Consider the following 27,232-nt stretch of genomic DNA (forward strand, 5'->3'; position numbering starts at 1 on the left):
CTACAGAGAAACCCTGTCTCCAAAAAAAAAAAAAAAAAAAAAAAGATGAATACTAAAACTTTTAAGATTTTTTTTTTTGGTTGATTTATTTTTACATGCATGGGTGTTTTGCCTGCATGTATGTAAGTGCACATGTACCATGCAATGCCCAGAACACCAAAGCTTTTAATTTTAAATGCTTTCATAAAAATTCCTGCAGGTAAAGCTGGAGAGATGACTCAGCAGGTCAGAACACGTACTGCTTTTACAGAGTACCCAAGTTGATTCCCAGCACCCACGGTGGTTCATAACTATCCATAACTCCAGCACAGGTCAAAGAAACAGGCAAATACATATTTCAGACTGAGGAATAAGGCATTAAACTGATGGTTGTTGATCCCAGTATATGAGTGCTCTCTGAAAAGAAAGCAGAGGAAAACTGATGCAAGAATACTGATCTTCAAAGAAACGAATGGGGGGGGGGGGCAGGACAAACCATAAAGTATTTTGTGCAGTGTCTCCTTAGGGCAATGTCTTCTCCAGAGAGCACCAACACTATTACCATATGACAAGTACCACTCAGAGCACCTAAGAAAAATATCTTTCATTTTCCTCCACAATTTCACACATGATGTCTTTTTCATCTAACCTAGCTGTATCAATTTTCCTTTCCTATCATGTCCAGTATAGCTTTGTTGGAAATTTAATTAGTTAAAATAAAATGAAGGTCGGCTGTGGTAGTGCACTCCTTTAATCCCAGCACTCAGGAAGAGAGGCAGGAGAATCTGTGTGATCAAGATCAGCCTAGTCTACACGGCAAGGTCCAGGCCAGCTGGGGCTACAGGGACACCCTGTCTCAAAAAAGAGCAAAAATAAATAGATAAATGATAGACAGGCTGACAGACAGACAGGCAGATAAAACCAAACCACATGTGAATCACAAACAAATGTTTCTGGATAGCCAAAAAAAAAAAAAGTTGATGAGTATAAAACACTGAGAGCCGGCTACATCTGTAAGGTGCCTGCCACACAAGCCCGAGGACTTGGTTTCAGAGCCCATGCACCCACACTCACATTTTGTGGTGCTGGGATGATTGTGCACATGTGTAACCTGCAACCCTAGTACTTGGGGAGGAGGGAGAGAAACTGCCAAGCACCCCACACACACATACAGGGCGCACGCGCGCGCGCACACACACACACAGTATAATGCGGTAATTTCAAGCTATGGGTCATGGAGCACATCTGTAATCCCAGTACTTGGTTGTGAGCCTGATCTTTTAATGGCTGTGCCAGCTCTCCAGCCCATTCTCAGCAACTGGAAGGAAGCAGGAGAACCAAGAGTTCAAAGTTAAACTCAGTTACATACTGAGTATGAAAAAAATCCACTAATTCTAATAGAGCCAAAAGCCTAAACTACAATATTTGTATCTAGGAATGTACAAAACCAGAAAGGCAGTTATATAGAAAACATACTAAACTTAGCAGTGGCGGGGAGAAAAGCAAAAAAGCATTGCTAAGAAATATTTTGGGGGTTGGGGATTCAGCTCAGTGGTAGAGTGCTTGTCTAGGAAGCGCAAAGCCCTGGGTTTGGTCCTCAGCTACGAAAAAAAAAATTTTTTTTTGGCTCATAATGAAATAAACCTCTATTTAAAAGAGTGGTCCAGAGTTGGGTGTGGTGGTGCACATCTTTAATCCCAGCACTTGAGGGGCAGAAGCAAGCAGATCTCTGTGAGTTCAAGACCAGCCTGGTTTACATAGTGAGTTCCAGGCCAGCTGGGGTTACAGAGAAACCCTGTCTCAAAGAGACAAAAAAAAAAAAAAAAAAAAAAAAGTGGTTCAGTGGTGGTCTAGTCTTCCATTCAAAGTCACTCTCCAGAGCAGCAACCAACTCAGACCTTTCCAATTTTCTTGGGGACATGTGTCTTTCTGTGTGAAGGTACAAGGTTGGTGGAGAGGAGGAAGCTATCTATGAATCATCCCTGACAATTCTTTCCTCGCCTATACATACACACCACACACTCAAAACCTGTATTAAATACACCTCTATAACCAGTGTGATTTAATGAAATAAGACTGTTTTCAAAGGATAATTCTTTTTTTTTTTTTTTTTTTTTTTTTTTTTTTTTTAATTTGAGAAAAGGTCTCCTTGTACCCCCAGCTGGCCTGGAACTCACTATGTAGACCAGGCTGGCCTTGAACTCACCAAGATCCACCTGCCTCTGCCTCCCGAGTGCTGGGATTAAAGGCGTGCACCACCACGCCTGGCTTATTCTATCATTTTTTATTGTGTATTTGTGAGCACGCACATCTGTGTGCCTGTGTGTACATGTGGAGAAAACAACCTGACAGAAGTAATTCTCTCCTTTCAGACTTGGTAGCAAGTGCCTTTACCTGCTAAGCCATCTAGCTAACCCTATTCTCTTTTTATTTAAAAATCTTTACATTTTATTTATTATTAGTGAGGGGGCACACATGTGTCACACATGTGTGTGGAGATCAGACTTTTGGAAGTCTGTTCTGTCCTTCCGCCATGGGATTAGGGAACCACACTCAAGGTTGTTAGGAGCACAGCAAGCACTTTTACCTGCTGAGTAACCTCACCAACCCTCAAATATCATTCTGAGCTCTATATTAATGGATACAGAAGGCAAGTGTAGAAGTAAGAAATGTAACAGAAGCCTGCTGCTGTTACCTCACAAGAGATGATGGTAGATGTGGAGATGGTGAAAACTAGATTTTGAAGGAAGAGTCACACAAGTTCTTGAGCAAACGAAAGTATGATATGCAGCAAGACACAAGAATGACTCTAAGTGGTGCATGCCAAAGTCCTAGAACTCAGGTGGTTGAGATGGGAGGACAGTGAGTTCAAGGCTAGCTTGAGCTACATACAGTCAGTGACGCTGTCAAAAGAAAAGGGGAAAAAAAACCCACTTATCCAATAGCCAAAAGTCCAGGAAACGCAATATTCCTATCGAGGAATGTAAACAACAGAAAGGGCAATTATATATACAGAGAAGGCATTATATATAGAAAGGGAAGAAGAGACATTCATCACAAGGTTTCTCTGGCCAGAGCAACTGGAAGTTGTCAACAACTATGACATAGAATGTTATACAGGCAGAGCAAGCATGTAAGGGCACATGGAGGAGTAAAACAAAATTCTACTTTAAATATGTTGAGTTTGAAATGTTGAATAGTCTGAGAGGTCTGACATCATACCTGTAATCCCAGTGTTCCTCACGCTGAAGCAGGTCTACTATGAGTCTGAGGCCAGCCTGAGCTATACCATGAGGTCCTTACATAAAATTAGGCAGGGAGTAGTGGTGCAGGGGTAGTGATTGGAGGAGGGGATCTAAATTCGGTCAAAATAAATTTTATGAAATTCACCAAAATTCTATTTTTAAAAAACCCAAAACCAGGAGCTAGAGAGCTGGCTCAATGATTAAGAGCACTGGCTGCTCTTGCAGAGGACCTGGGTTCGAGTCCCAGCACCCACATGGTGGCTAACAACCATCTGTAACTCCAGTTCCAGGAGAATCCAATGCCCTTTTCTGACCTCTGTGAACACTGCACAACATGGGTGCACTTACACAATACACTCATACACATAAAATAAAAATGATAAAGTATTTTTTTAAAAGCAGCCATTGAAATGGAGATTACACATGTAATTGGATGTATAAATTTGAACTTAAGAATTCTAAACTGGAGGAATACATTTCAGAGTCATCCTTTAGAAGGTATCAGATGGCAAAGATCAAGAGTACAGGCGTAGACAGAAAAGACCCAAGGACTAACCCTTGGGATATTCTAATGTTTAGAGATAGGCAAAGAGGATGATCTACTAAGAAAAACTAGGGGAGCAACTAACTAATAAGTTCTGGGGAAAACCAAAGGATTTTTTTTTCCCCAAAAAAATCAAGTTAAACAAGTACATAAGAGACCATGAGAAAAAATTCAGACTAATCATGTAAGGAAAAAAAAAACCCAACTATGGGCTTTTTGATGGTTCAACAGGTAAAGACACTTGCTGCCAAATCTGACAACCTGAGTTGGATCCCCAGGACCCACATGGTGGAAGGCGAGAACCAACTCCCATAAGCTGTCCTCTGATCATCATATGTGCCATAGTGTGCATGTCCACACACACAAATAAATGTAATAAAAAAATTAAAATAAAAAATCACTAGATATAATCATGTCCTAAGAATTAAAACAATCAGCACAGTGATTAAAAGTTTGACTGGAACAGACTTAAGAAAGAACATGAGAAGGAATGTACATGCATTTAGATAATGTTTTATAGAGTTCTAAAAGCGAGAAGGAGTAATGATTAAGAAAACATTTTTATTATGAAAGAACAATATATTTGTATAAGAATGCTCTAGAAGAGAGGGAAGAGAAGGAAGAATTGATACTGTACAGAGAAAATAGAGAATAACTAGACAATGTCCAGAGATCAAAGGGCATGGGATCTAACACATAATCAGAGGAAAAGAAATTAGAGAGAGTCCACTGACTGTAACAGAAGGAAGGTGGCATCTGTAGGTACAGATGCAACCGCCTGGTATACAGATGTTCCCACTCACTCCTTCTATTTTCTCAGTGACATAGAAGGCAGGTTTATCAAGTAAGAATGATGAAAAATACTAGAAATTTAAAAAGAAAGTAAAGGTATGACCCAGGGGGAGGGGAGATCAGACCAAGGAAAGAGAAAATGACTACAGTAAGAAGGTGTCGTACCAACTTCAAGTGAGAGCAGTCATCACAGTTGCATTTTATTTCTGTCACTGTCAGCTGCATAGCCATAAAGTACTCAGCAAGTTGATTTAACTAGGACTCAGGTTTTACCAACTGAGCTGTGAAGCAGCAACAAAGGATCAGAAGAGACAGCACATGAGGAGGGAATATGACTGGTTATTGAAAGTATAATGAGCAGGGAAACAAGAAAGGAAGTCAAAAGGACAAGAGACAACGAAAAAGAAAGTCAATGGAGTGGAGGATTCAAGGACAGGAAAGAACTACTGACCTGGAGTACCAGGTTGTGTGAGATGAAAAGACAGGTGGCAATCAGAGAGATCTGTATGAAATTATAATCATGGAGGGGTTCAAGTTCCTCATTATAAGATGTAAGATATGACCACAGAGTGTCTCAAACAGGTTGGAGAGCAAGAGCACCAGAGAAGAGAACTTTAACACTTTCTAAGGGTCCATAGAACGTCAAGCACTGAGGTTCATGCTTTTAAAGAGAACCATGAGTTCAAGGTCAGAGTGGTGCAATGTAGTTTTAAGTCTAAGGTGCAGAGAATGCCCCATTGCTCCCTGACACATAAAAATGAAAAAGAAAATGGCAATACAGTGAGTGTCCAAAGGAAGCAGCAGTATCCTCAGAGAAGCAGAATATGAAGGAATGTGCAGAGTAGGAAAAAACAAGGATATAGGAATTTCCTGAAGAAAGACTGGGAATTCTAATGGGCTGCACAAGAGCAAGATTTCAAGAACTGAACAGTCAAAAGATAAGAAATTCGCAGAACATTGTGAAAATTAAAGTGAGAAACAAGAAGTATTACCCAGGGAATCTATATAGTAGCTAACATAAAAAGAAGTAAAAAACAAAGAAATTTGTCCTAGCAGACTTATACAAGTAGTAGTGTTAGGGCTATGAACATCAACGAGAATGGAATATTTGAAGCTCCCTATAAATAGCACACAGTAGCCTGCTTTTAGTCTCAGTGCAAAGACCCTTAATGACAGCTTGCAAAGAAACTATAAAATGTACCTTTAAGGCAGTTGTAGCATTTTTTAAAATAATAATTTAAAGAGAACAATTTCTATTATCAAATAAGCATGGAAAGGTAAGTGTGGAGGCAGATGCAATGGTCCAGCAAGTAAAGGCACCTGATACCAAGCCCAGCAACTAGAATTCAATCACTGAGACCCACATAGTGGAAGGACAGAATCAACTTCTACAAGTTCTCATCTGACCTCTACAAAGTGATGTGGCATGCATGTATGCGTGTGCGCACACATGCACACACACATGAATATGTAAATAAATGCAATTTTTAAGAAACTAAAAAGAGCTGGGCATTGTGGTACATGCCTTTATGGTGGTAGAGGCAAGTGGATCTCTATGAGATCAAGACCAGCCTGGTCTATTAGTGAGTTCTTTGCAAGGAGACACTAAGAAAAAAAAGGGGGTGTCTGGAAAGATCACTCAGGGATTAAGAGCACTGGCTACTCTTGCAAAGGACCCCAGTTCAATTCCCAGCACCCACATGGCAGGTCACAATCTTCTGTAACTCCAGTTCCAGGGGATTCAGCACTCTCTTATAACCTTTATGAGCACCAGGCACACACATGTTGCACATAAATACATACAGGCAAAACACTCATACACATAAAAAAAAAATCAATCTTTAAAAAAAAAAAAAAGTAAGATGCCAGGTGTGGTAGTGCATGCCTTTAATCCTAGCACTCAGGAGGCAGAGGCAGGTGGATCTCTGAGAGTTCAAGGCCAGCCTGGTCTACATAGTGAGTTCTAGGGCAGCTGGGGCTACAGGGAGACCCTGTCTCAAAAGGACCAAAAAAAAGGTAAGCTTGCATTACCTAATCAAATGTTAAATACAATTACTGTATACCAAAATGAGTTCATTTTCTGTTTCCCTTTTTAAACTGAATGAATTTCTGAAGACAAAATCTGTATGAAATTATACTTACAAATTTCATTTAGAGGGAAAAAAAAGCCCACACCAAAACAAACAAACAAAAAAACCCTGAAATTTCATTAGGAGTGAAAAGAAAATCTCTGAGAAGGGCAACTTCTACACAGTATGCATCAACTTCAGAAAGCTGGCTCTTCTCCAAAAAAAAAGATATGTCCTACAAACATTTGAGCTCAGTTCTCCATTCACCTTCCCTCAGTGGTACAATAATTTATTCATCAAACAACTACATACTGAACATCTATTCCTAAACCTCCAGTATATCAGGAAACAAAACAAACATTCTGGCCCTACTGGAGTGAGATCAATAACAGTTTATATAATGAATAAATGGATTATACATTATGTTAGAAGAAAAAGGTAAAAACACTACAAGTGTTAGGGCCTGAAATCCAATTGTAAGTAAATAGTGTAGGCCTTTGTGAAAAGGTGTTTATCTGGACACAAGTCTCAAAACCTTGAGACAATAATATGGGTAATTACCAAAGTGTTCTCCAGAGAGAATAGCCAGAGAAAAGGCTCTGGACCTCTGCATTTAGTTCTTGTTACTATGTGGTAATAATTTCATTTATTTTTTTTTCCTATTTCTCAAGCCTTAATCCTATTCTACCTGGTTTCAACAGTGCATGATAATAAGAGTTAATATTTACCAAATGTGCCCCATACACCAAACAGTGTTTTCAGTATTTTTAAAAGATTAAATACTTTGGAGGACTGGAGAGATGGCTCAGAGGTTAAGAGCACTGGCTTCTCTTGCAAAGGACGCGGGTTTGAATCCCAGCACCTACCTGGTGGCTAACAACTGTCCGTAACTCCAGTTCCAGGGGTCCAACATCCTTTTCTGACCTCCAGGGACATTGCACAACACAGGTGCACTTAAATCCATGCAGGCAATACAGTCATACACATAAAATAAAAATAATAAAATATTTTTTAATTATTTAATCTTTTTAAAAATTTATTTATTTTTATTTTATGTGTATGAAGATAGTTGCTAGCCACCATGTGAGTGTTGGGATTCAAACCCAGGTCCTATGCAAGAGCAGTCAGTGCTCTTTACTGCTAAGCCATCTCTCCATTCCCTCAAAAAAAGATTAAATAATTTAATCCTCACAACAGGTCTATGAAATAGGAGGTCCTTCTTCTTAAATTATATTTATTTGTGTGGGAGGTTGGCGCACATGTGCCATGCACACATGTGGAAGTCAGAGTTCAGCTTGCAAGAGTCAGTTATCTCCTTCTACCATGTGGGTTCTGGGGAACGAGCTCAGGAAATTGGGCTTGGCCACAAGCACCTTTACCTGCTGACCCATCTCATCAGCCCAAAGTTCTCCTTTACCATCCATTTTTTAAAGCTTTTTTAAACACTTATTGTGTGTGTACACATACAAAGGCATGCCACAACCTATGTCCATGGCACATCGGTGGAGGTCAGAGGACAACTTGCAGGAGTTGGTTCCCAGGGATTGAACTCAGATCACCAAATTTGACAGAAAGCACCTCCATTTGTAATAAGGGGGAAAATGAAGGTAGGAAAAGATTAAGTAAATTTCCCCAAGACCACACAGTTAACAAGCAGCAGAGCACTGGAACAGCATGTATAATACATCTTTTGTACCATGAAACTTAAGAACATTTGGCAGAAACTGCTTCTCGTTTTCTCTTTTTCAATAAACAGAATCTCTTACAGTACATATACAACAATTATGAGTGTTACTCTGATTTATTTTCTAGCCATTTTCAGTCATTTTGACTGACTTAGTCTCCACTTACCACCTCCTTAACCTCCCCACCATCTGATCTACATCCCCATTCCTAGTCTACCAAAACTACTATACTGTGGTCAGTGGTCACTGCATTACCAAATCAAAGGATTCCTTCTCTAGCCTCATTCCCCTTGAATGTTGTACTGGACTGTGTCAACCTCTTTCCTTCTGGAAATTTCCTTGGCTATCTAGATCAGCAGTATTCTGGATCTTCATGTCTGTACCTCTCAGACTTCTCTAACTGGAGTAACTCATGGGAAAACAAATCTCTTTCTTTGCTTTCCAAGACTTAAACTTCTCCATCTCCCTTCTACCTTCCTAAATGGTCCCTGAATAATACCTTTCTCACTTTTATGCCTGAAATTTTAGGGACCCTAAAAATTGTACCTCTTTTGGTCTTTGTACCTCTCTTTCTCTGTCTCAATCTCTGTCTCACTTTCCTTTTTGAGATAGGGTTCTCACTATACAGTCCAAGGTGACCGAGAACTCGCTAGCTAGGCTGGCCTTGAAGTCATGATACTCCTTGCCTTAGTCTTCTTAATGCAGGCACAGGGGGCCTGTAGCACCATGCCAGCCCTGAGTCTCAGTTGGTAGGTATTGAGAGTACACTATCAAGTTCTATTTAGGTTTCTTGACAGATCAGTGAACAAAACAGAAAAAAAAAAAAAAATGCCCACATAAAGTCAAATAATTCTGTCATCAAGGGCACTTAAAATGGTCTTCTAGAATTGAGGGTATAGTTTAATCACAGAATACTTGCCTAGCATGTGTGAGGCCTTGGTTCAATCTCTAGCTTAGATAGCAATATTTTATACACTCATGATGTAAAACCAACAACAAAAATTGTAATGCTTCCTTCTGTCAACCACAACTCATATCTCTGCCTTAGTTCAAATACTTGATAATCATTTTCTATCTTATCTATCCAAGTTTATTTTCTATTACTCCCTGACTCAGAAGAATTCCAGCAGACCAGCCCTATGATTGTCCCTCCAACACATTGCCTATATTTCCATTTGGCCAAATAACTACTGAAAACATGTCAGCTCCTAGCTGTAAAAACAAGAAAGTGTACTGAATAAAAGACTTACCTTCACAATTGAAAGTTCTTGATTCCTTCAAACATAGTCTAGCAACACACCTTTATACAGGGCTTACTGTGTACCAAATACTAAACACTTTATATAAGTTAATTTACTCTAAACAACAATCCTAAGTCTTTCCATAAATGATAAAACTAAGACTCAGAGACAGTAACTTGCCCTAGGTCAGGAAGTGATAGTAAGTGACAGAGTGGGGTTCACAGTCAGGGAGTTTGATTCCATCAATACTGCACACTCCCAGCAGAAATAACGAAAAAAAAAAAAAAAAGAGCTCAAAGGACTAATTCTGGACTAATTCTGACAACCACAGGCTAATTGAACACAATAGTCAACTACTCTAAAAAGCCATCTAAGTCCTTTACTCAATAGTGAATTTTAAAAAGTTATCATGCCCAGTTTTTAAAATTACAGATTTTTTTTTTTTTTTTTTGAGACAGGGTCTCACTTTATATAAATCAAGCCTCCTGCCTCTACCTCCTGAGTGCTGGATTATAGACATGAGCACCCACCTCTAGAATTTAATAATAAAAAGCACAATCTAAGCAGGCAGAACTCTGAGACTGAGGCCAGCCTGGTCTATATAGCAAGTTCCAGGCCTAGCTGGTACTACAGGGAAACAGAGAAACCCAGTCTCCAAAAGAAAAAAAAAAAAACCCTCCCCTCCAGAAAACAACCCAAGGAGCACAATCTGGGGCTGGGGCTGGGCTGGGACTTTGGCTCGCTAATACAACACAGGATTAGTATATGTGAGGAATCCCCAGTACAGAAAACAAGCCATAAACATAAATATACCATGTACTATTCAGTTATGGTCCCCAAAACTGCTGAAAATACTTACTAGACAAAACAGTATGTGGTGACAGATGACAGCAGACTATCAAATGCTTCTTGATAAGCACACCTGTTTTACTGTCATCCTTGTTTTCAAGATCAAAACAGACTAGAACAGTGGAATAGAATGCAGGGAAGGCATCTACCTTAAAGACCACCAGTTTTACTTCTTAGAAATGAAATTTAAATCTAGACAAGGTCCAATATAACAGGGAAAAAGATAGACATTCTCATAGCCCACTGGCGGTGCATACCTATAATCCCAGCATATGAAAGGCAAAGGGACAATCAAGAGTTTAAATCCAGCCTCATGTACATAGTGAATGGCTGTATAGAAACAGTGGGAAGGATGTGGTGGAGTAAAACCCCTCTCTCGGGATCAGAAAGCAAAAGTCGGCGGGGGGGGGGGGGGGGACAGGGTCCCACAATCCTCCAGTGACCAAGGGCATCCCACATGGCCTCATCTTAAAGGTTCCACCCCTTGCCAATAGTGGCCCCCTGGAGACCAAGTCTTTAATACACAGCCTTAAACGCACATTCAAAATCCAAAGTACAGCAAGGGATTAAATAAAGATTTAATATGGGGGGGGGGGGTAGGGGCAACTAGTTGGTAGCTCCCAGTGAAGACATTATCAAATACTAAGCTTCTCTATACTGTATAGTTGTACTTATTTTCCTCCTTATGTATACTGGGGGCAATAATAATCCTTCTCAAGGGTCTTCTGATGCCTTAAACTTATGAGCAAGGAAGATAACAGTTCAGAGTGAGGCCCAAGTCCTCACTGTCAATGTGATACAAATTTTTGGGCAAATAAGTTATCCTTAAGGTAATTCACCTACTTTACAGGATAACTGGGACAGAGCAATCTGTACTCCCCTATATGCTTGAAGAAACAGACAAGTCAGAGGGGCTGGAGAAATGGCTCTGAGGTTAAAAGCACTTTCTGCGGGCTGGAGAGATGGCTCAACAGTTAAGAAAACTTGACTGCTTTTGCAGAGGACCCAGGTTTGATATCCCAACACCCACATGGTCACACAGTCACTAACAATGGCCCTAACTCCAGTTCCTGGGAATCTGATGCCCTCTTCTGACCTCCTCGGTCACTGCACAACACAGCTGCACTTACACACATGCAGGCAATACACTCAAACACATAAAAATAATAAATAAATAAATAAATAGATAAATAGATAAATAGATAAATGAATAAATAAATAATAGAACTTTCTGCTCTTCCAGAGAACCCAAGTTCAGTTCGCAGCATCCACTTACATATGCCTGTAACTACAGCTCCAGGAAATCTGCTGCCCTCTTCTGGCCTCTGCGGTCACCCATACACATAGTATGCATCCACACGGCATACATCCACACGAACACACACACACATATACATAAAACAAAACAAGAAGACTCTCCTACACAAAGGATATCTAAACTCAATCTTAAAATCCAAAATTAACACATTCAAGTCCCTGCTGAAATAGAGTCCCAAGGAAGAAGCCAACAGTGCTCGCATTTGATAGCACCCATGACCAACTAAATCAAGTAGTAAAAAGAATAAAATAAAAATGCCAAAATAGCTCTGCCAGGTAGACATGGTAGCACATGATTATAAGTTTGAAGTCAGCCTGGGCTACAAAGCAAGAACCTGTCTTACAATGCAAAATTGAAAACAAAAAGACAGCTAACTCTGACACATTAGAAGAATGAAGGTGCTCTAAGGATAAAGAACATGTCAAAGAGATTATAAACTGCCTGTCCCTTTGCTCTGAAATGCTTGAACAAGAAATGCTTTAGATTTCAAATTTTGGAGGCATTCCAGAAACATGTGCATGTACACAATGAAGCAACTTGAGAATCATACACAAGGTTAAGTACAAAATTCACTTATGTTTCACGTGCACCTTAAACTCACAGACTTGATGATAGTTTTAGAAGACAAGATTTTAGTTTCAGTACACCTACTTTTTTACTGTGACCTATCACATGAGGTCAGTGCAGAATTTTCCACTATGACTATCATGTCACTACCGTAGTTTCAGATTTGGGGAGCATTTTGGATTTTGAGATTAAGGATAATCAACTTGTATTTTTCAATAATATACTAAATTACATCTTGTTTTTTATCATTACTAATATTCCAAAAGTACCTAAAATATTCATGGCATTATGGTAGAGCCCAACTTTTATAACACAAGCAAGAAACAGTTGGTAAGATTAAGTTTAAATTTAAAATTGTAAGTACCCTGAGCTTGAGATAGTTTCAGCCTTAATTATGAGAATCTCTGAAATCTACAAGCTAAACACAAACTTAGATATTGACGAAAGCAAGAAAAGAAAATATATTAAAAGAAAATGTATTATTCATCTACCATTTACAAAGCAAAAAGAGAAAACAAACAAACAAAAAAGGACCTTTTCCCTACCTTTAAAACACAACATGAGCTGGGCAAGGCAGCACACACCTGTAATCCCAGCCCTTGGGACGGGGAGGCAGGAGGATCAGGAGTTCAGGGTCATCTGCTACAAAGTGATTTTCACAGTTGGCAAGACAGGTCAGTGGGTAAAGGTGCTTCCTACCAAGCCAGATGACCTCAGTTCAATCCCTGGAACCCACATGATAGAAGAATCAACTCTCAAAAGCTGTCCTCTCATCTCCACACACATGCCATGACATATATGTGCTCACACAAAGTAAATAAAACATTTTTTTTTAAATCAAAGTGATTTTTCAGGCCAGCCTGAGTTACATAAAACACTGTCTCAAAAAAAACAAAGGGGACAGGTGGGGGGAGGGGATGGGAAGAAAGGAAAGAAAAGGAGAGAGAACTTTAAAATATGAAATTTTCCTTCCTAAAACAAAGCATATTGCCTAGAAATACACAATAGTTAGAGAAAGTGGCTTAATGAGAGTCAACAAATCAAATTAAATAACCTAAAGGGTCTCAGAAGATTAAAAAAAAAAATTCTACCAAAACAAAGATGCGTGGTGTTTTAACCAGATGTGCATGCATGTTCATGTATTTGTACACATACATATGTGCATGTGCAAACTGGAGGCTGACATAAGGAGTCTTCCTCAGTTACACTCTCATTCACTGAGACAGTGTCTCTCACTGAACTTGGAGCTCCCGGGGTCAGCAAGCTCCAGAACCCCCATCTCTGCCTCCTCAGAACTAGGATGCAGGTGCCATGCCATACGCTCAGGTTCATTTTTAAAAAAGTAGGAGCTGGGTTATGCGTGCTTCATGACCCATCTCCCCAACAAAACAAAGAAAGCATGAAGTATGCTGGTATGTGTCCAAGGAGACCAAAATCGGGTGTTGAATCCTCTGGAGCTGGAGTTATGCAGTTGTGAGTGCTGGGAACTAAACTGGGGACCTCTGCAAGAGCAGCAAGTACTCTTAAGTGCTAAACCATCTCTCCAGCAAAGCATATCAAAGTAAATCAAAGAATGAATTTCCATTTCACCATATCTGTATTTTTGTCCTGCTGACCTTATCATCCTTAAGGCAGATGGGAGCTTTCAATATTTAATACCCTAATTCATCAGAATTTTCTGCCATTCTTTCTGTTCTCATCAAGCCATTCTTAAACTTTAAACATATTCATTAATATTCTCTGGTTGCGAATATCCAAATATAAGCAGTCTCATATCCTATCTGTACTAGTAAACACACAGAAGCAAATGATGCAAAAATTTATCTTTGCAAATGAAGTGAGCTGCTAGGTGTGGTGGCACACACTTGTAAACCCTGCACTTTGGGAGGCACAGGCAGAAGGATCACTTAAGTTCAGGGCACTTAATAGCTCTACACAGTGAGCCTGTCTTGAAACCAGTAGAAAGTGCTTTACTCCTTACTGTCCTACTTAATGTCTCTTTGTTTTCTAAACTCTTCCCCAGTGAACAAGTATCTAAATCATTCAAGACTGAAACTTTCTGAGATTGAGTAATCACGTATTACTTCCTAAAATCTGGCTATGTCAGGTACAATAATGCTAGCCTGTAGTCCCAGCTACCCAGAAAGGTGAGGCAGAAAGATCGAATGAGCCTGAGTTCAGTACCAGCCTGAATAACATGAAACTCTACCTAGGGGTAGGTGGAGATTCAGGGAAGGGGAATGGCCTTGGATAACAAAATGTTTACTATTAAAGATAAACAATGCATTTCCTTAGTCCTATGTTCTAAACTTGCTGTCACTTTGCGGCCTAAGGTACTAAAAAACAGACTGGGGGCAGGAGAGATGGCTCTGATTAAAAGTGATTGTTGCAGGGGCTGGAGAGATGGCTCAGTGGTTAAGAGCACTGACTGTTCTTGTAGAAGACCCAGGTTCAAATCCCAGCACCCACATGGCAGCTAACAACTGTCCATAACTCCAGTTCCAGGGGATCTGACAGCCTCTTCTGTCCTCTGTGGGCATTGTATGACACGGGTGCACTCACCTACATGCAGGCAATACACTCATACACATAAAATAAAAATAGTAAATAAATAAATATTTTTTTTTTAAAAAGTGACTGTTGCTCTCCCAGAGGACCCAAGTTAGGTTTCAGCACCCACATAGGGCAGCTCACAATCATCTGTAACACCAGCTCCAAGAGATCCAATGCCTTCTTCTGGCTTCCTTGGGCACCCACACACACATGGCACATATACAAAAAGTAAAAAAAAAAAAAAAATCCTTAAAAAAAAAAAAAAAAAAAGACTCAACTGCTGAATCTTGTAGAATTTCTACCTTAATGTTTCTCAGAATAGCCATTTACTTAGTCTTTAATATTTCTAGCAAAACTGCTGTGAACCCCAAATTACACTGCCTACTATAAAGAATAATCAATCTTTCTATTAAAAAAAAAAAAAACTCCATGCAACTCCTGACCCCTACCAACCTCCTTTTTTTTTTCCTTCTTACTGCTTACCAGAATTGAGTCTAAACACACACATCATAAACTAACTCTACTTACGCAAAAAATCTGCCACAATTATCCAAAATTCACACTTTATTTCAGAGATATCAGACTTCTTGCATCCCCTCACATCATGCTGATCCCTACCACCAAGTGTCTGCTCATGCTCCATCCCCCACATGGAATGTATGGAATGTTCTTCTGGAGATGCTCTGCAGATACAAAGAGTTCATATTATTTATTCAAGTCCCACTTTCTCCAAGAAGCTTCACTCCTCTGTCTTTGATCTGAAAACATACCTACTCTAACACACTGGACTCAAATGTATGTAACATATACATTATTTGAACAATGCTTTGGCTAGTGTCTTTGTTTCTCCATTGCTGTGACAAAACACTCTGACCAATACCAACTTGGGGAGGAAAGGGTATATTCAGCTTACAACTCCCAGGTCGCAGTTCATCAGGGAGCCCAAAATAGGAACTCAGGGCAGGAACCTGGAAGCAGGAGCTAAAGCAAAGGCCATGGAGGAACACTGCTTCCTGACTTGCTCCTCTGGCCCCTGCTCAGCCTGCTTTCTTATGCAACACAGGCCCACCTGCCCAGGGGTGGCACCACCCACAGTGGACTGGGCCCTCCCACATCACTCATCAAGAAGATGTCCCTCAGACATGGCCACAGGCCAGTCCAATAGAGGCAATTCCCCGATTGAGGCTCCCTCAACCCAGGTGTGTCAAGTTGACACTAAAGCTATCCAGCACAGATAGCGCTAGTTATACTATTATAAAAGTATTCTTGTTAAGGTAAATGTCAAGAAAAGACTGTTGCTTTCCAAGGTGTGGGTCTATAATATGCACTCAAATATTTGAAAAGCTGACTGCATGATCCTTATTAAAATTCAAATTCTATGATGTCAAAAAAGTTCTAATACAAAAGAAAATAATGTGATGACTAGCACTTGATTCAAATAGTACAGGGCAAACAGTAGCAGGAAGAGGTAAAGTAAGTGGGGGACAGATGAAACCACACTGATTGTGAGTTGATGATCTCTCAGGCTAAGTGACAGCTATACAGTAGTCCACAGTTACTTTGTAATTGCTGAAAATTCTGCAAGAAGTTTCCTTTTAAAAAATAATCTAATATTGCCTTTACATCATTTTAAATGACAAACAAAATACATTATAATGCTTGTTTTTTCTGGAGGTTTTTGCTGTGGTGGACCACCGGCGCAGCAAAGGAAGGGGTTGGGGTTTTATGTTTTTGTTTGTCTTTATTTTTCTTTTGTTTTGAAGCCAGGGTCTCACTAGAGAGCTCAAGCTGGTCTTGAACTCTCATTCTTCCTGCTTCAAGATCCAAGTATTGGCATTACAGATACATACTACCATGCCTAGCTATAATATGTGTGCGTGTGCATGCAGACGCCTACATACACTCACATGCTAAAGACTGAACTCAGGTCCTCCTCATGTTAGGCAAGCCCTCTACATCCCCAGCTCTTTTTTTATTTTACTTTGAAGAGGGTCTACCATTAAGTTACCCAGGCTGGCCCTGAACTCACTCTGTAGCCACAGAAGCCCTTTAATGAATGACCATGCTACCTCAGGCTAGAGTAACTGGGATTATAGACATGTACCAGGAGGCCTATGTTATAATTAACTTCTTTACATAACAAATACCTAGGTCTCCGCTGAAAGTAAAAGAAAAGTTTCTGGAAAGAGTCAATTTGACGAACTTGAACCATTGTTATTCTCTTCTAAGAGTTAATGAAAGCAAGTTGGAGAAAAATATGTAATACAAATGGAGATCTTCATGAAGAGAAAAATTAATTTTACCATCAAAGTAATACTTTCTATATTATGTACTTTCATTCAATTTTGGCATCCACAAAATACTTCACTCAAATAATTTTTGGAAACAAAAAGCATTAGGAAAAAAAAAGTAAAATATGGGAGGCAGAAAAAAATTTCTTAAGTTTTTTAATGGACGAAAAGCTGTTAAAACCAAGGTTTAACAATCCAAATCTGCCAGTGTTAATTCAGGAAATTCACAATCTAAAGACACCTGGTGCCCTAACATGGAATGAATTAAACAGGTTCTTAAATTATCAGAAAGCAACACTTCACATTTATTCTAATGACTGAATGAACATGCTTAAGAATTCCCAGATATTTGGGGCTGGAGAGATGGCTTAGTGGTTAAGAACACTGGTTGTTCTTGCAGAAGACCTGGGTTCAAATCCCAGTACCCACATGGCAGCTAACAACTGTCCATAACTCTAGTTCCAGGGGATCCGACCGCCTCTTCTGTCCTCTGTGGGCATTGTACGACATGGATGCACTTATCGACATGCAGGCAATACATGCATACACATAAAAATAATAGAATTTTTTTTTAAAGTTTAAAAAAAAAAAGAATTTCCAGATATTCACCTTAATGACAACTTATCTGTTTGCTACTGTTAAGGAATGTCCTACCCTTTTATTTCAGTATAGAGCTATGATTCAAAATTCAATCACTGTTTTCTTCAGATCATTTGCTAATTCCCTGAAAATGCATTAATATACCGCCTATTTTTAAGTAATAGTATTTTATTTTTTCAATAACATAACTCTTTTAGGCCTTGACCTTTGTTTTCCCAATAGCTAACCTGATAGTTTTGATTTTTTTTATTATTATTAATTAATGAATATGAGTGTATTACCTGCATGTATATACGTGTATCCGTGTTGTGCAATGCCCGTGGAAGTCAAGAGTGGGCGTCGGATCCCCTGGAACTGGAGTTACAGATGGCTGTTAGCCACCATGTAGGTGCTGGGAATCGAACCCAGGTTCCCTGCAAGAGCAGCCAGTGCTCTTAACCACTGAGCCATCTCTCCAGCCCCAGTAGTTTTCATTTCTAATTCTACTCTGTAATTGCTTATCTTTTTTTAATGTTATGTATATGGGTATTTTCCTACTTGTATGTAAGTGCACCTGTGTCATGCAATGCCCACGAAGGCCAAAAGTGGGCATCAGATCCCCTACAACTGGTAGTTAGCGAACATGTGGGTGCTGGGTCCTTTGCAAGAACAGCCAGTGTTCTTAACTGCTGAGATATCTCTCCTGTTTAACTTCTTTTCTTGGTCTTTGGAGACAGGGTCTCCCTGCAGCCTTAGCTGGTGTGGAACTCACTATGTAGACCAAGCTAGCCTGGATCACACTCTCATAGAGATCTGCCTGTCTCTGCCTCCCAGAGTGCTGTGATTAAAAGTGTGCAACATCAATCCCAGCCCTGTTTAACTTCAAGAGATTTTTAGCAGCCATATTTTAAAAAAGTATTTCTTAGCTGCACATGGTGGTGAACACCTTTAATCCCTGCACTTGGGAAGCAGAGGCAGGCAGATCTCTGTAAGCCTGGTCTACATAGCGAGTTTCAGGTCAGCTGGAGACCACAGGGAGACCCTGTCTAAAAAAAAAAAAAACAAAAAAAACACAAATTCTTTTTTTTTTTAATATTTTATTATTTTTACTTTATGTGTATGCATGTATTGCCTGCATGTAGGTAAGTGCACCCCTGTTGTGCAATGCCCGCAGGGGACAGAAGAGGTTGTTGGATCCCCTGGAAATGAAGTTAAGGACAGTTGTTAGCTGCCACGTGGGTGCTGGAATTCGAACCCAGGTCTTCTGCAAGAACAACCAGTGTGTTCTTAACCACTGAACCATCTCTCCAGCCCCAGTATTTCTTTTTGAACAGATATCTAACATATATGCTATGTAAACAACAAGACTTAACCCAGTAACAATATGTCATCTGCCTATGGTTAATGCAAGTAAAGTCTGAAACACGAGAATTTTCTTGCATAAACAGTTTAAGAAAAAAGAAGACATCTTCACAAATACACTGAAAAGAAAATCATCTTGCTGGGCATGGTGCACACCTTTAATCCCAGGGGAGGCAGAGGCAGGTGGATCTCTGCAAGTTCAAGGCCAGCCTGGTCTACATAGCAAGTTCAGGCCAGCTGGGGCTACAGAGAGACCCTGTCTCAAAAAAAAAAAAAATACCAAAAAAAAGGCTGGGGAGATGGCTCAGGGGTTAAAAAAACTGACTGTTCTTGCAGAAGACCCAGGTTTGAATCCCAGAACCCACATGGCAGCTAACAACTGTCTGTAATTCCAGTTCCAGGGGATCCAACAGCCTCTCTGTCCTCTGCCGGGCATTTCATGACAGAGGGGCACTTACCTACAATGCAGACATGACACTCATACACATAAAATAAAAATAATAAATAGCCGGGCGTGGTAGTGCACGCCTTTAATCCCAGCACTCAGGAGGCAGAGGCAGGCGGATCTCTGTCAGTTCGAGGCCAGCTTGGTCTCCATAGCGAATCCAGGCCAACTAGGGCTACAGGGAGACCCTGTCTCAAAATGACCAAAATAATAATAACAATAATGATAATATTTTTAAAATAAATATAAATCTCATTCTAGCCCTGCTGCATGTAGGAATAGGAAATTTAAGCTGTGCACCCAGCATCATAACTTCCTAGACTTTTCAAGCTTACTTGAATAACTGTGCTGAGGTCCAATTGGCAATAAATAGTTAAAATTTTACCAAAGGAAAAAAAAAAAAGAAAATCATCTTAAACTGCTGCATACTATACTACCTTTACCTTAGGTTTTCCTCTTCTGATTAAAAAAAAAAAAAAAAAAAAACCACCACAAAGCCCGGCATGGTGGTACACACCTTTGATCTCAGCAGAGGCAGGTGGATCTCTGTGAGATTGAGGCCAGCCTGGTCTACAATAGCCAGTTCCAGGGCAGCTGGGGCTACAGGAAGACCCATCCTCTTAGCTTTTTTTCTTTTTTGCAGTACCAGGTTTTGAACCCAGGGCCTCATGCATGCCAGGCAAGCACTCTCCCACTGAGCTATAGTCTCAGCCCAGGGAGACCCTGTCTCAAAAAGACAAAAAACAAAACAAACATACTACTAAAATACAAGAGTGACTGTGAACGTAGCTCAGTGGTCATGCACTTACTTCATACACACAGGGTCCTGAATTTGTTCTCTAGCATGGAAAACCTAAAGTAAATATAAGGGGTCAAAAAGTGTTGAAATTTTCCATAAACAACTTTCTGATTAAAATTTTTAAAAACCAGGGACTGGAGAGACGGCTCAGCAGTTAAGAGCACTTACTGCTCTTTCCAGAAAACCTGGGTTCAGTTCCCGGCACCCACAGGGTGGCTAACAGGGGTCTTCAACTCCAGTTCCAGAGGACCCAATTATCTCCTCAGAAACCAGGCACCAGGCATGCACATGTGCACTTACATGCAGGTAAAACATTCATACCCATAAAATAAATAAATATGAATAAATTTTTTAACTTAAAAACCAGGGTCAGGAGGTCCTCAGTTAGTAAAGCCTGTACCTTCAAGTATGCGGACCAGAGCTCTATTCCTAGAACCCACTGGGTGCAGCAGTGTGCACTTCCAATCCCAGTGCTGAGGGCTGGTTAGGCAGGCAGAAACAAGAGGATCCCTGCAGCCAGTCTAGCCTAATTGGTAAGTGTCACACCAATGAGACCAGGGCCCTGTCTCTAGGGTGGGCAGTGTTCCTGAAGCTGTCATCTGGCCTCCACCTGTGTAGATACATACATCTTCATGAACACACACACTCACATACATACATACATACATACACACACACACACACACAGAGGCATGTTTTAAAAAAGAGTATCATGAAAAAAATGTGACAGAATCCACTAGATTACTGCGTCTGGGAAAGCTGGCATTTACTACACAATCAACTTCAACTAAAGAAGTCCACAAAACAAGATTAAAAATTATTTTGAAATAAGTTCTGAAACACCTCCACTAACCACTTGATTAGAAGAGTAAATTATGATATCTTAATTTGTATACCTCACCTTCTAAGAAAAAAACATTACATCTTTATCAGGAATATTGTCACTTTCTTCTCAAGAATGGGTATCTGCAGAATTTTCCTAGTAACATACAATTTATAAAATGTTAGAATGTGCTACCAGGCTTTATCTGATACATGCTATTCCAGTGGGATGAAAACCATTTACAAGTTTAGATTAAGAAATCCTTTGAGAAAAGTATGTAGTCCATTCTAGTTATACCGTTTCTAGAACAGTAAGAACCTCTATAACCTATTTCCCTACTGTTTTCTTCAGAACCAACTGAGCTCACTGTAACTTCCTTCACAAAAAGCCAAGACGCTCCCTGTTATAGTTACTGACAGTACTTGAATTTTCAGCAGATTTAAGTTTTCACAAATTTAACCTATCTCATACATTCTACAAAAACAATAGCACAGTTTAAATATTCAAGTATTGTTTTCAGTCACATAAAAAAAATTCATTAAAATGAAAAATGTAGCTCCATTTTGGGAGGAGGGACGAAGAAAAAGGGGAAACTTCTATAACCAAACTACTTACACTGAGTTTGTTTTTTTGATTCTCTTAAAACACAAAATCCTTCTTACAATAAAACTCCCCTGAAAGTGACAGCCTAGCATTCAGGAGGCTCCAAGCTCCCGCCCCAGTGCCACAAAAATAAGTAAAATTCCCTGATTCTAAAAGTTCATCCTTGGCCAGTACCTGTCTTTTACAAAGCACTGTGTTAACCAGGCATGGCAGCTCGCACCTGTAATCCCAGCAGGGGAGGCTGAAGTAGGAGGATCACCCTATGTTTGAAGTCAGCTTGGGTTCCATAGTCAGTTCCAGGCTAGCCTAAGCTACAGAGTAAAGACTTTGTCTCAAAACAACCTAACAACAACAACAAAAAAACCCAAAGTAATAAGTTGCATTCAGACTAAGTTGAAGAGCATTATAAAACAATTTCATTTTATATTTTGCTATTTGATTATATCTCTCATCCAACCAGAATTAAAGGTGTGTCTATGCAACTTTCTGAAAAATTGTATGTCAACTTTAATTCATGTTTAAAAACCTTACACAAATAATCTATTTACTTGAAGACTTTACTTGAAGAACCTGGCAGAATGTATTCTAAATAATTAAAGGAAATCATGAATGTATGAAGCTGGTATGTTTAAAATGTTACAACTAAAAACTACACTAAGATATTTACAAACTGCAGCTTACTCCCTATCAAAGTGTCAAAGGACTTCATGTATCTTTTTTAGACAGACTAAAGATCCCTAAGGAAATTTATAGATTTCTAAAGACTCAAACTAAGACTGCAATACTGCTGGCAAAAAGAATGGAGGGAGGAAATTACTCAAGAAAATGTTCAGTAAGTCAAATACCTTCACAAAAGACATGTATTAAAATCACTCACCCCCTTCTACCAGACAAACAGTCCTCTCCTCATAACATACTGCCTACAATTCAGTCAAGGGTGGCTGCCAAGAATATCTAGACCTGTGTTATGATGGTTCAAACATGCACGCTTCTCCAGCAGCATCTATTTTTTACTTGCAGCTGAAGAGAAGTTGTTGATAGTCATTTCTTTTAAACTTCAAGGTATAACTAAAGGAAAGGTTTGCAATATAGATCACTTCCAGTTCTCAGAGGAATAGGGATTTAGTTTCCCCAAGTAGGGGCTTAAGTGGCTAAAAGGAAACAAGAAAGTTTATAAACAGCTTTCCCAACCTTAGTTTACACTGAGTTTCTCTTAAAATAAAAGAGTTCTTCATAATAACTGAATGTAACATGTTAAGGTTCCTCAAATTTTACAAATTAATGAAGGCAGAGGCAGGCAGGTTTCTTTGAGTTCCAGGCCAGCCTAGTCTACATAGTGAGTGCCAGGCCAGCTGGGACTACAGGGAGACCGCGTCTCAAAAACACCAAATAAATAAAGAATTTTACAAGTTAAAATGTAAAGTTTCCATTAACCCAGTAATATGTAAAAGCGACTAAAAGAACTGCATTTGAACTTAGATTTACGGTGTTACTATTTTTGTTAATAAGAGACAGACTGCTTCATGAGAATGCTATTATGACTTCAAATATTTCTACATATATGTTAAGAACACAATGTCTGATTTATGTTCAACCTTCACATGTGTGTACCTGACCTACATATCGTATTCACTTTTCTGGCAATTTTTTGTGTCACAGTATTCAGTATTCTAGCAAAAGCTCTGACTTCTCATTATGCCACTAGTACATGATAATTTTGCTTCCACTAAACCATGGACACCATAAGCCACCTCTTGCTGTGGATAACAACAGTTGAGTACCATTAAATGCATGTATATGCACAGCTTTGCGATTTCTTTTGTCAGCCTCCTTTTAGTCTATGGAAAAATATAAGGGGTTTATCAAAAAAATATCAGCTTCTCTTTTGCATACATAACTAATTGTATTTTTTCCTTACAACTTATTCAGATAACTCCCACCCTTAAAAGGGGGGGGGGGACTAAGTAAATCTGATACTGGCTAGAGAGGAAATCTCCACACAAATCATCAATAAAATATGCCATCAATTAAGCTGAACATCAATATAATTCTGCCAATAATCGATTCTCAATATAAAAGGAATCTGAAACCCACATATAATCAAAATACTGTTTATATTCGCTTGTGAAGTTCAGGGATGAATTCTGTGTGTGCGCCAGATTCATCTTATTTTGAAATGCTTAGGCTGATCTTTCTGGGTATAATCAGAGACCACATCAAGTGTCCTGAGTAGAGGCAATTCAGGAGAAAGCTTAGTAGCATGGAGAAGGTCCAAGATGAAAAGGGGGAAAAACCATGGTCCAACAGAGCGAATAATCAACAATGGATCATGCAATGCAAAGCGTTCCTCTCTGAGCAGTCCGAAGAAAGATCTTTAACGTTTACAATCTCCGACCTCACTTCACTCACTTCCCAACTTCCTTTACTTTTCAAGGAAGAACATGGGGCACCCCCTTTGCTGGAAGTGTGTGTTGAAAGAATCTGTATAGGAAAGAGGGAAGGAACGGACAATTCTCAAGAAGGCTGAGAAACAGGTGGATTACAGGGAGCTGCAGCATTATCTGGATACTCACGGGGCAGCTTTGGGATGACAGATGTGGATAAGAGAGACTGCACATCGGAAGCAGCTCGGCTCTGGCAGACAGACTGGGGCTGACTGCAAGCACTAGAGGGGGGCAAAGGCTAGATAGATCCAGAAGGGCAGCAGTGGAGGAAAAAATAAAAAACCAGAAGCAGAACGAGTTGGGCAATGAGGACAGGGACTAAGCAACGGCAGCTGCAGCATCGGTCGGAGTGGAAGTGATGGTTCTGGGCTTGGGAAGACGGGGCCGGTAGGAAAGGACGTCAAAGGGGAAAGGGGGCTGGGGAACCAACTACCAAGATCTAAGGCTACTGGTGCCAGGAAAATGTGGGGGGAAGCTGGAGCCCAGAAGCTGCCCTGGCTTCCCAATTGGAGGAATTCTCGAAGGAGAGCCGGCGCCGAGCACAGCGCTGCCTCCAGCCCGGCTCGCTTTTCCTGGTGGTAACTGCTGTGGCGTAGAGGGGAGAGGGAGGAAGAAGAGGAGGAGGAGGGAGCCGGAGGAGGAGGGGGGTGAAGGCGAGGCGGGGGGTGGGGAGGACGGGGGGTGCGGCCTGCACAGTCCCAGCGAAGCCTCCGCTCTCTCGTAGACGGTCAGCGCCGGGTTTCCCCTAAGCCCAGCCCCGCAGACACTCACCCGCCTGCCTTGCCTTGCTTTTCCCGTAGCTGACTCCACGCGCTGCCGCGTCCTCACCGGAGACCAAAGAACGAGCGTCAGCGACAAAACTCTTGAGAACCGGGCCTGACTGCTTCAGCGAGTCCGACCTTTACGGGTGAGAGAGAGAGACTCTCAGCTTTCGGTGGGTTCCACAGCCAGACGGGCCACCATCTTACATTAGGGTAAGACTCCTCCGGCCTCCGGTACGCAGGCGCACGCCGATCCGGCAGGGAGGGGCGGGGGAGGGGCGGGACGAGCGGCTGGAGGCCGAGTGGGAGGTTGTGGCGGCCTCCTCCATTGCACGCTGGGAGTTGTAGTCCTGGGAGGGTAACTGCCCCGGGGCAGGCCGGGAGTTGAAGTCATCACTGGAGAGGGCTCTCGGGAGCTGCCTCCTCACGTGGCTACCAGAGCTCCGGCTTTCTTCTTGTTTTGCTTCCTTCTCTGCCCGCGTGTGTGGCTGCAGTCATGTGGTCGGCAGTTTTCGTTAGTGTTTGCTGAAATGTAGGAAGCCCGAACTCCAGGAAGTTTAAATGATTTGGGCAAGCGAGGACGTGTCTTCTCTGCCCCGCCCTCCGTAGATAGGTATCTAACCGGGGCGGGGTGGAGGTGGAAGCAGGTTAGGGATTGCTAGAGCGCGGGATTTGATCTAGAGTGAGGCTTTGATACTGTTTGGGGAGAGTAAGCGTTTCCCGTCTTTGCGTATTTCAGACACTACCACGTTGATCTCATCCTCACGGTATAATCGCAGGTGAAGACATACCCTGAATTGCCATATGCAAATTTCCTAAGAGAACCACGCACTCAGAATAGCATACTAAAAATGTGCGGATTCCGCTGTAAACTCCTAGCTGCGGGTCCAGCCTGCACAGCTGTGTGCGTCAGGTTCACAAACGCCGGCAGATCTACGCCTCCCAAAGAACATAACGCAACCACAGCCTATGCGAGCACCCAGGAGTCACAAAAATCCGTCAATTTACTGGTTTTCGCGAGTTGCCTCCTAGAACCCTAGAGGAAGTGGCGCCCTCGAAGCTGTGGGTTTTGCTTGTTGCGTGTATTCTTCACCCATTCATACAAATGCACTGAGCACCTCGGTGCCCAGCACTTGTCCTTCCTTAAATTGGGGACATGCAACGGTATGCAAAACACAAATCCCTTGTCTCCATTCCAGCGCTCGCTCGCGAGCCTGTGTCTGTGTGTTCGCGCGCATGCAGTGGAATTGGGAAAAGTGAGCGGAAACTATTTTTAAAATACATGATTGAAATACAAAGCATGGGATATAACCGAGTGGTAGCGCTTGCCTGGCACGAGTGAGGCCTGGGAGCAGAGGATTGTGGTGAGAGTGGGATTAAAAAATTTAAAAAAAAAGAAACAGAAATTGGGAAAAAACTTGAAATTTAGTATCTCATAATGAGAAGCCCTCATTTCATTCCTTTTTAAAAAATTATTTTCTGTGCTTCAGTCTTCATTCTCAAGATAGAGAATAATTTTAGTAAAGAATTAATATGTGGGGCTGCAGAGATGGCACCGTGATTAAGAGCACTGGTTGCTCGTGCAGAGGACCTGGGTTTGATTACCAGCACCCACATGGTAGCTAACAACCACCATATCTCCAGTTCCAGGGGATCCTACACCCTCTTCAGACCTCTGAGGCATTGCACAACGCAGGTGCACTTACATACATGCACATAAAAATAGTAAAACATTTTTTAAAAAAAGAATATGTGATAAACTCACACTCAACTATAAATTTGAAATTATAGACTCATATGAAATGATTACCTAAAAAGAAAGCTTGGGAAATCATTTAAATTCACTTATAAGTAATTAAATGCTTAAACATTCAGTATAGGTAACACGTACTTTTTAAAAATCTGTGTTTATAGGGCTGGAGAGATGGCTCAGCAGTTAAGAACACTGGTTGTTCTTGCAAAAGACACGGGTTCAAATCCCAGCACCCACATGACAGCTAACAACTGTCTGTAACTCCAGTCCTAAGGAATCCAACAGCCTCTTCTGACCCCCGCCGGCATTGCACCACACTGGTGCACTTACCTACATGCAGGCAATACATGCATACACATAAAATAAAAAAAAATAAATTAAATTTAAAAACTGTTTATTTTTGGTTAAGAGCACATGCTCGGGACTGGAGATATGGCTCAGTTAAGAGCATTAACTGCTCTTGCAGAGGACTCAGGTTCAATTCCCAGCACCTACATGGCGGCTTCAAACCCTCAACTCCAGTTTCAGGG

General features: G+C 40.8%; 1 protein-coding gene across 6 annotated transcripts in view; it reads right to left on the reverse strand.

Moving 5' to 3' along the window:
- Positions 1 to 25,199, reverse strand: part of Cnot4 (CCR4-NOT transcription complex subunit 4) — a 146,481-nt gene extending 121,282 nt beyond the window's left edge. For 3 of the 6 annotated variants that reach the window (XM_008823460.2, XM_008823466.1, XM_008823465.1), the window contains exon 1: positions 24,960 to 25,199. The gene's annotated coding sequence lies outside the window, so the exon portion shown is untranslated. The remainder of the gene's footprint in view (positions 1 to 24,959) is intronic. The other 3 variants (XM_008823464.2, XM_008823463.2, XM_008823462.2) reach the window with 2 other exon arrangements.
- Positions 25,200 to 27,232: the final 2,033 nt, after the last annotated feature.

The sequence above is a fragment of the Nannospalax galili genome, unplaced genomic scaffold, assembly GCF_000622305.1.
Source record: "Nannospalax galili isolate Female #2095 unplaced genomic scaffold, S.galili_v1.0 scaffold307, whole genome shotgun sequence".
Lineage (NCBI taxonomy): Eukaryota > Metazoa > Chordata > Mammalia > Rodentia > Spalacidae > Nannospalax > Nannospalax galili.